The sequence below is a fragment of the Budorcas taxicolor genome, chromosome X (genome assembly GCF_023091745.1).
Source record: "Budorcas taxicolor isolate Tak-1 chromosome X, Takin1.1, whole genome shotgun sequence".
NCBI lineage: Eukaryota > Metazoa > Chordata > Mammalia > Artiodactyla > Bovidae > Budorcas > Budorcas taxicolor.
The window spans coordinates 52,037,462-52,046,204 of NC_068935.1; positions in this window are offsets into that span (position 1 = coordinate 52,037,462).

Below are 8,743 nucleotides of genomic sequence, written 5' to 3' on the forward strand. Positions count from 1 at the left end.
GCTTAAAACCATCCAATTGTTTCACATGATACTTAAAACCCAAACACTTTATTACGACCTATAAGGCCATAAGAAAGTTTGTGCTTTCCTCACAGACAACTTCTATGCATTAGTTTCCTGTGGCTGCTGTGACAAACTTGGCCACTTAAAACAACACACATTTATTTTCTTAGGTTCCAGGGTTCAGGAGTCTAAAATAGATTGACAGGGCTGCATTCCTTCTGGAAGGTCTAGGAATCCATCCCTTCCCTTTTCCAGCTTCTAGAGGCCACCGGCCTCCCTTGGCTCATGGACCTCTGCTTCCGTCATCACCTCTCCTCCTCACTCTCACTACTAATCCTCTTACTGTCCTCTTCTAAGAACTATTACAATTACTTTGCACTACTTGGATAATCCATGATAATCTTCTCATCTCAGGATTCATAATTGTAGCTGCAAAAGTCCCTTTTGCCAGGTAAGGTAATGTATTTGCAGGTTCTGAGGTTTAGGATGTGTACCTCTTTCCGAAGCTAATATTTTGCCTGCCACAAATTCCTCCAACTAAACCCCAGTCTCAGTCATACTAACTATGACATTTAGGGTTCTAAATTAGAAGTAACAGAGGCTGATGCTGAATAATTAATGAGAAAAGGAGCTTATTAAAATGTATTTTTAAATAAACATGTTGGAAGGATTTGAGAACCAGGCTTCAGGCTATGCTTCCACAAACAACAGTCAAAAATCATCCTCAGAAATTACTTCATGAGGTAATTTCCATCATCACAGCCCTGAAGCACTAGATAGATACCACTCTCACATTTGGAAAAGGCACATAACTGTGTAGTGCAATGATGACCACCAAAGAGGGAAAGATCCACTTCTCCTTCTTGTGACTCTTACTCCTGAGTCAAAATTTCAAACAATTCTGGTGCAGTCTGGATCACATTCCTCTACCTTATTTGCAAAGCAGGCCAGAAAGGCAAATACTTACTGTTTAATATCTTGAAGAAAGAGGCACACTTTGGGTCCTACTAAGTCTAATGAAGAGGAGACATTCCAAAACAAAGAAAGATATTGTGATGTCAGAACAAACTGCAAATGTCTACATCACCTTAGTTATCTTTCTAGATTATGCTGTTGTTCCTGTCTTAAGGCCTATGTATTAATACTTGTAATCAGTTCCTTTTCCTGGAACATTTTTCTTCATGTCTTCACATGGCTGTTTCACAGTATTCAAAATTCAGCCCAAATCTCCTCAAAGAGGTACATCTGAACACTTTAATGTTCTCCCCCAGTTACTATCACGAACTTGTTCTATTTTCTTCATGCCACATATCATTGTTTAAATTGAGCACAGTTTTTTTCACCTGTTGACTTCTTACTGTTATATGCTCTGTTAAATCATAAGTTCCATGACAGTATTGACCTTAATTTTATACATCATGATATTATCCCCTGTTACTAGCAGAGCACCTGTTGCATAGTGGGTTCTCAATACATATTTGTTGAACTGAACAACAAATGTAGTAGAGTAGAAAATAAACATGCTTTAAAACCAAACACACTTCAATGTGAACTCTTGCTCTACCAGTTAAAACTGCTGCTGCTAAGTGACTTCAGTCATGTCCAACTCTCTGCGACCCCATAGACAGCAGCCCATCAAGCTCCCCCGTCCCTGGTATTCTCCAGGCAAGAACTCTGGAGTGGGTTGCCATTTCCTTCTCTAATGCATGAAAGTGAAAAGTGAAAATGAAGTCGCTCAGTTGTGTCCAACTCTAAGCGACCCTATGGACTGCAGCCTACCAGGCTCCTCCATCCATGGGATTTTCCAGGCGAGAGTACTGGAATGGGGTGCCATTGCCTTCTCCCACCAGTTAAAACTATGTGACCCTAATTAAATGGTTTAAACTCTTTGAGTTATTAAGTTTCTTTTTTCGAAGTGATAATGATGCTTGTCATGTACAGATGTTATGAAGACTGAAGCAGCAAACGAATAGAGATTATGTGACAGACAGCTGTTCCTCTTAGTTGCCTGCCATATGAAAATGTGATAAGCCAGTCTTGTATAACATTATCAGTGTTCTGAATATCATGTTGAAAAAGAAATATGTTGGTTATGTCCTAGAGCATGTCACTGGAGAAGTTCCTAAAAGTCATCATTGATTCAGTAATTAATTTTGAAGAGTACATGAGAGAAATATATATATATTAATTTTAACATGAAAGAAGATGAGGAGGAGGGCAAAGAAGATAGAAGTAAAAAGTAGTTTAGAACAAAATAACCAACACTGGGCAAGGTGCCTGGCACTTAGTATTGTCATGTAAAATGTATGGCCATGATAAGTGAGACAACCATTGTGGACAATGATTTGTCAATGTCTGCACAAAGTAAAAATGAGCCTAATGTTTGGGCCAGCAATTCTTCTAGGAATTTATACTTGTGAAATAAAAAAGGATACATGCAACATTTTAACGGTAGAAAATCTCACTGAAACTCTAATTATAATATAAAAAAATCAAAACAACTTAAGCATTCAGCAGTATAGAAATACTTAAGTAAATGTCATTAATCTATATAACAAGACATTAGGAAGCCATTAAATTGTATTAAAGAACATCAGATATATGAAAAGCTGTCCTTATACATTTTTTTTATTCACCATGCTGCTGCTGCTGCTAAGTCGCTTCAGTTGAGTCCGACTCTGCAACCCCATAGACGGCAGCCCACCAGGCTCCACCATCCTTGGGATTCTCCAGGCAAGAATACTGGAGTGGGTTGCCGTTTCCTTCTCCAATGCCTGAAAGTGAAAAGTGAAAGTGAAGTCGCCTAGTCGTGTCTGACTCCTAGCGCGTGGACTGCAGCCTACCAGGCTCCTCTGTCCATGGGATTTCCCAGGCAAGAGTACTGGAATGGGGTGCCATTGCCTTGTCTGCCATATTAAAATATAATTCTTATACCATCCAATTTACCCATTTAAATATACAATTCTGTGGTTTTTAGTATATTCACACCTGTATAATAAACACCATAGTAAATTTTAGGATATTTTTTATCACCTTCAAAAAGAAACGTTATACCCATTAACCTCCTTTCAGCCTCTGGCAAACATTAATCTATTTTTTGTCACTATGGATGTGCCTATTTGGGAAATTTCATATAAACGAATAAAATAGTATGTGAATCTGTTGAGTTTGACTTTCTTCACTTAGCATCATGTTTACAAGATTCATCCATTTGTTGTGTCATTTCTTCCTTTTTATTGCCAAATGATGTGTCATTGTATTAGTATACTAATGTTTGTTACCATTCATCAGTTGATAGACATTTGAATTATTTCCACTTTTTTTGGATACTATGAATAATGCTATTATGAACATTCTTGTATGTTTTTATTTGAACATAGGTTTTCAATTCTTCAAGTATATACCTAGGAGTGGAATTGCTGTATCATATGAAGATTCTGTATTTAACTGACTGAGCAACCACTGGCTGTTTTGCACAATACCTTCACCATATTACATTTGTACAAGCGGTATATGTGGATTCCTATTTGTCCACATCCTCACTTACACTTATTATTATGTCTTTTTGCATGAAGCTGAAACTCCAATCCTTTGGCCACCTAGTGCAAATACAAGACTCGTTGGAAAAGACCCTGATGCTGGGAAAGATTGAGGGCAGGAAAAGAAGGGGGTGACAAGATGAAATGATTGGATGTCATCACTGACTCAATGGACATGAGTTTGAGCAAACTCTGGGAGATGGTGAAGGACAAGGAAGCCTGCTGTGCTGCAGTCCATGGATTCACAAAGAGTCGGACATGACTTAGCAATGGCTGCTGCTGCTACTGCTAAGTTGCTTCAGTCGTGTCTGACTCTGTGCGACCCCATAGATGGCAGCCAACTAGGCTCCTCCGTCCCTGGGATTCTCTAGGCAAGAAAACTGGAGTGGTTTGCCATTTCCTTCTCCAATGCATGAAAGTGAAAAGTGAAAGTGAAATCGCTCAGTCGTGTCCAACTCTTCGCGACCCCATGGACTGCAGCCCACCAGGATCCTCCATCCATGGGATTTTCCAGGCAAGAGTCCTGGAATGGGTTGCCATTGCCTTCCCCGTAGCAACTGAACAACAATCCTAATAGATGTGAAGTGTTTTCTCATTGTGCATTTCCCTCATGACTAAGGAATATGAGCATCTTTTCATGTGCCTGTTATACATTCTTTTGGAAAAAAAATATCTGTTTAGATTATTTGCCAATTTTTAAGCAGATTATTATATTGAGTTCTAACAGTCAGATATTCTGGATTTAAAAATCCCTTATCAGATATAATATTTGCAAATATTTTCCAGAATTCTGACTGTGGTCTTTTCATTTTCTTGATAATATTCTTTGAAGCAAAGTTATTAGCTTTGATGAAATCCAGTTTCTTTTTTTCCATTTATCACTTATTCTTCTGTTGTGTTATCTAAGAAATCTTTGCCTAACTAAAGGTCATGAAAATGAATACCTGTGTTTTCTTCCATGAGTTTTATGGTTTTAGCGTGTACATGTATGTCTTTCATCAATCTTGAGTTGACATTTGAATATGGTATGAATACTGTGTCCATATTCATTCTTTTCCATGTAGATATCCAGTTTGCCCAGCATCACTTGCTAGTAACTTATTTCCCTACTGACTGGTCTTGGAATCCTTGTTAAAAACCAACTGACTGTAAATGTGAGGATTAATTTCTTTGCACTCAATTCTATTTTATTGATCTATATGTCTACTGTGATTCCATTATGGCATTGTTTTTATTACTATATTTTCCTGTTAGTTCTTGAAAGTGAAAACTGTGAATCTCCTAACTATACTATTCTTTTTCAAGATTATTTTGACTATTATGGGTACCTGGAATTTCATATACATTTTAGGATTGGCTTGTTAACTTCTGCAAAAAAAAAAAAAAAGAGTTTAAATTTTAATAGCAGTTGCATTGCATCTGTAGATCAATTTGAAGAGTACTGTCATTTTGTTAATAATAAGCATTTCTATCCATGAATATGACATATCTTTTCATCCATTTAGATCTTATTCAGTTTTGCTCAACAACATTTTATAATTTTCAGGGCACAAGTATTACAATTTTTGGTGTAAATTAGTAAATTTATCACAATTTATATGATTCTTTTTGATGCCTTTTAAAATATAATTCTTTTCTTCACTTCCTTTTCTCATTGGTCATTGCACATTTGTAGAAATAACACTAATTTTTGTAATTTGACCTTATATCTTGCAACATTGTTGAACTTGCTTATTAGCCCTAATAGTGTGTGTGTGTGTGTTTTATGTAGGGTTTTCTATGTGTAAGATCATCTCATTTGCAAATAAAATGGATTTATTTCTTACTTTCAAAACTGGGTATACCTTTTATTCATATTATTGCTTATTTCTCTGGCTAAAAAGCCTTCAGCACAATGTAGAGTCAAAGAAGTAAAAGTAGACATCTTTGTCTTATTTGTGAACTTAGAAGACAAATTTTCAGTATTTCAATTAAGTATGTTAGCTCTGGGATTCTTTAATAAAAATATTCAACTGACTAGGTAACCTCCTCTACCTGATATCTTTTCAGTATCTATCATACTGATATTGTTTTTCATCTGTTCTTGATGTTATGAATCTTATGAATGGTTTTACAAACATTGAATGATCCTCATTAACTGAATAAATATTCTGAGGCCAATATATATATTATTTTCAATATATTGCTAAATCCAAGTGCTGGCATTTTATATTGCATTCCTGAATCCTTATTTTGCATGATAATACATAAAATCCAACTATAATTTAAATGATCTTTTCTATGTTTTTTATCAGGATTATACTAACTCCATAGGATGTACTAAAGGAAATTTTCTTCTGTCTTTATGCTCTGAAACAGATTAAATAGCATAGGAAATTATTTTTTGAAGAAATGAAATGACTCATAGGTGGGTTTTTCTTAGCCCAGAGTCTTTTAGAAAGAAATTTATTTTTACACTTAAAATATTTCTTTTATGTTTTTAGCCTTTTCAGATATTCTATCTTTGTTGCTGCTGCTGCTGCTAAGTCGCTTCAGTCATGTCCGGCTCTGTGCGACCGCATAGACAGCAGCCCATGAGGCTCCCCCGTCCCTGGGATTCTCCAGGCAAGAACACTGGAGTGGGTTGCCATTTAAGTCAATTTTATAATTTATATTTTACTAGAAAATTATCCATTTATGTCAATTTTATAATTAATATTTTACTAGAAAATTATCAGTTTCATGGATACCTTGTAAGCTTTTTGTTCACTTATAATTTTCATTCCTCAGATTTCTGAGAAATCTAGTTTTTTTTTCCTTCATTTTACTTTTTTGTTTGTATTTGATTATTGGATATATTCATGCTATATTGATATTTTTATGGTGTTCTATTTCATCAGTCTATATATCACAAGTTTTCTTTGAAATAAAAACAATTTTGATCCTATTAAAATTATGAATATTTTAGAGGAATAATATTCTAACTTTCTTCGTTAATTAGGTCAATATAAAAATAACTTGAATTTTCAGTATTTCAAAATATAGCTAAAGCATAACTGCCTGATAACCGTGTACTCTAATTTCAGACACATTTGCTGCTGCTGCTGCTGCTAAGTCGCTTCAGCTGTTTCTGACCCTTTGTGACCCTATGGACTGTAGCCCACCAGACTCCTCTGTCCATGGGATTCTCCAGGCAAGAATACTAGAGTGCATTGTCGTGCCCTCCTCCAGGGGATCTTCCCGAGTCAGGGATCAAACCCCAATCTTTTAGTCTCCTGCCTTGGCAGGAGGGTTCTTTACCACTGGCACCACCTGGGAAGCCTTCAGACACAGTATCCAAAGGCAAGTAACTGGCTTTTTGTTTGTTCAGTGTCCAATTCTGGGGATGAAAATACAAGTTGTTATCAACATTATGCTCCCAATATTGAAAATAACCAGATATTTTCTGTAATGCCCATGTTTTTAAAAGATCTTCTTGTGTTTTGAATACAGGAACATATGATTTTGTTAATAACTCATTCATCTCCTTACATATGTATGGATATCCTTCTTAGCAGGAAGAGTTTCTACTGAAAATCTATTGAGCATAACATGGAATATATATTTTATTCCATTCTCATTCAATAATATTAGGGCCATATGATTTTTTTAAAATACAGAAGTAGTAAAACATCTTATAGGTGAAGTAGAAAAATTTAATATGTACATCTTAGAAGTTAACTTTACTCATACACAAATGAGACTGACATCAGCTCAACTGGATATGCACTTTAGTAGATGGATGTTATGTTCTCAACTAAATCATTACTCTAAAATAGCTGTTATTGCAGACCTTTGTTACTGTGTATTTGATTTTTTAGGTTTCCTAAAGTCTCAGCAAGAAACAGATTACTTAAGCTTGGAATAAAACCCATTTGTCACTTGACCTTCTTTGAAAGGGATTTAGCCTCATTATTTTAAGTAATTCTGAAAGTACAATAAAGAGTCTAATATTCAAACACATGAATTACTAATGACCATCTGGATTTGATTTCCTAACATATGTTTATGACAATGTATTTCTTTGTATCTTACTGTGAATTGCAGACACAACTTAGTTGTTCTGATGAACTGAAACTTACTTTGTTTTAAAAATTTTGGTGGAGAGTGGGATTGGAATTTATATACACTATTTAAAATGACAGAAGAATGTTTAAATGCAATAAAGTTTCATATATGCCACAAAACCTGAAACAAAAGATCATAAGAAAAATGAACATACATGCTAAACTACAGAAACATCAAAATTAAACTTCATTTTTTAAACCATTGTTTCCAAACATTTGTCGAGAAAATTCCTGTATGAGAATGACTTGGGTATTTGCTAAAAATGAAGATTCCTTGGACCTATTTTAGATTTAAGAAATTAGAATAACTGGTGACTCAAAATGTAAAGAATCTGCCTGCAATGTGGGAGACCTGGGTTCAATCCCTGGATTGGGAGGATCCTCTGGAGTAGGAAATGGCAACCCATTCCAGTATTCTTGCCTGGAGAACTCCATAGATAGAGGAGCCTTGTAGGCTACAGTCCACAGGGTTGCAAAGAGTTGGAATGGACATAACAGAACAACTAACACTTTCACTTTCAGGCATGAGATTAGGGAGTCTGCATTTTAACAAGTTTACTAGTTGATTCTTACTAACAATAAAGTTTGAGAATCACTGTCTCCCATTCCTTCTTGAATTATCTTTTAAGCTTTCTTAGCCTTTTCCCCAGCTTATAATTTCCAAGCAGTTGTCAATTCTTGATGGTATTATCCAAGAAAAAAAATTATGTTGAATCAGTCAAGTGTTAGGCACTAGGGATAAAAGATAATTAAAACACAAATCCTGTCCTTAAGGAATATAGCCTTGTTATGGAGCGATTCATGAAAACAGAAAATTCTAATATAATAAAGTTTTTATTATGATAACATGTGCTCCAGAGGACTGTGCGATGTAAGTAGAGATCCCGCAACCATTCTGAGGAAGGAATATATGGCAGTTACCCAGAGGAAGTTATTGTATCTTATTCTTAAAGGAAGAGAATGAGTGAACTAACTAGACTAAAAAGTAATTTATGGCACTACAAGTAGAGGAAATAAACACAAAGGTTAAATGGCCAAAAAAAAAAAAAGGCGGGGGGCTTATGCTTAGGAAAATATTAAAAAAAAAAAAAACCAAAAAACCCTCTCTTCAAGTGT